General features: G+C 35.9%; 1 pseudogene; it reads right to left on the reverse strand.

Moving 5' to 3' along the window:
* LOC111379804 lies at positions 1-1,245 on the reverse strand (annotated as a pseudogene).
* Between the last annotated feature and the right edge of the window lie 939 nt (positions 1,246-2,184).

A 2,184-nucleotide genomic window follows, 5' to 3' on the forward strand; every position in this document is an offset into this window, starting at 1 on the left:
AAAAAAAAAAATCAATATTAATGTACAAGCAAGATAATTGTTCATTTCTTCAACTTTGTCACGATAAGTTCAATGAACCTTTTAAATTACAGCAAAATTCAACCAAAAAGTACACACACTATGAATCAAGCTGGGCATACCAAATCCCTTGAATTTTCACTTCCATAAAGGCCTTTGATCCCAAATCAATATCAGATGGTCGAATGCTATCAAATACTCCAATTACTTCACCAATGTTAGACTTGCTTTTGGTAACACTTAAGGTGATCTTTCCTGTTGAAGATGAAACATTCTTGATGTTCTCCTTCAAGAGTTCTTCCTCGTCTCCCTTGTTAAACGCGATGCAATCTTATTATGCAATTTCAATGAAATAGACTATAGTTTGTCAAGATTCCTTACAAAACTTGTAACGACTCAATCTCTATGCTCAAACCGTTATTAAAGAAACATAAATTAATCTAACCTTCCACAAGCAGGCAATGCAACTACATTATCATAACCGTAGATCCACCCCATCCTTTTGGGTTAAGAAAAGATGAATCTGGGTAGGATGGTACGAGGAACTCCCATTCAAGCTATCAGACTTGTCGAATGCTACAAGCTGCTTTATGGTGAAAAGAAATAGCACACGCTTGTCCCCGAGAAGTTGTACCATAACTGTAGCATAGTCAATTCCATCTTTCTCCTCAAACTTGATAGTTCCATCTTGTGAAACCTCAAAGGGTCCTTCAATCTCATCAAGAGTGTAGGTTAAACGGGTCATTAGCTTTGTTTTTTGGAATTCGGGTGGGGCATTCTTGATTTCACTCTCTGCTTTGATAGTGAATGAAGTAGGCTCTAAGCATAACTTCTTGGCATTGTATTTCCTTGGTTTGAAGGCAAAACTGTCAACACCTCCATCGATGGCTGCACATTGGTTAGCAGTTCCACTTCCCTTCACCTTTAGATAGGTCTTGCTTTGAATTTCGTCATAAGTTAGCCGTTTTGGAACTCCTTCAGCATTTGCTCCCTAAAAATATAAAAGCTTGCACGTGAGAGAGCATGTTAATGACTGAATTTAAAGAAATAATTATGTCCATCGCCCATTATTGAAGTTCTATTATTAATTTCTTTCAGTGGTCCCTTATTTTTACTCTTCAAGTTTATGCCCATATTCATGTTGTAATAAGTTGTTCCCGTATCATTAGAGGTGAGCATGGATTGGGTTGGGTCGATTTTTACCCCAACCAAAAACCAATCCAACATAGTCGATTTGATATAAAATCAACCCAACCCAGGTAAATATTGAAACCCAACCCAATCAAGTGTTGGTCTGGTCGGGTTGATCGGCTTGGGCAAAGTGTAATTTATTACCATATATTTAAACAAAATCAACACGTCATCCAAATTACTAATTGCAACAAATTTGACATGCATGCATGAGTCATGAAAGGGAAGATATTAAAATGCTTACCTCACAAAAGGCCAGTGATCAATGGGCTGGGAACTCATTAACTTCAGCATCACTTGCCAAGTACGATCAGGTTTGGTGTAATTAAAATGTGATTGCCTTGCAATTATAACCTATTACAATCAAACAAGGATTAGATATTCTATTCACATGCATAAAAAACTGGGGGAAGCAGCGAGCGTACAACTTGCTGCCTTTCTTTATTTTTGAGAGACATGGAGAAATGCTTTAAGTTGATCATGGTGCAGGAAGCAAATTATATTCACCTCAATAAAAAGAAAGAGTTAGTTATAGATCACTTGAAATGAAGGAAAAATATAGCAAAGCAAACAAAACAATGCTTCCAGTGAGTTTCCCAGTTGATAAATAACAAAAATCATAGCAATGATTTACAAAATTACACATGATTTTGGAATAGTCGACTAATATTAAACAACAAAGGAAAAGATCCCACTCAAGATGGGGTGCATTTCTAGAGGAAAAACATTCCATTTCTAGAGGAAAAACATGTAGATATTATGATCTGATGGTGCCGCTGTGTCATTTTCTTCACACATATCTACATCTAAATTACAGAAATGGGATAAAAATCATTTGATTCAACCATACACAAAAAAAAAAAAAGCAAACTTGTATGAATATGAAAAATGTACTGGATTCATAGGTCAGAGTGAAGGGAATTTAACAATAGAGATACTGTTTCAATTTAGGAGTTCAGAAGCTTCAATTAAATG

This window comes from Olea europaea, unplaced genomic scaffold (assembly GCF_002742605.1).
Source record: "Olea europaea var. sylvestris unplaced genomic scaffold, O_europaea_v1 scaffold2037, whole genome shotgun sequence".
NCBI lineage: Eukaryota > Viridiplantae > Streptophyta > Magnoliopsida > Lamiales > Oleaceae > Olea > Olea europaea.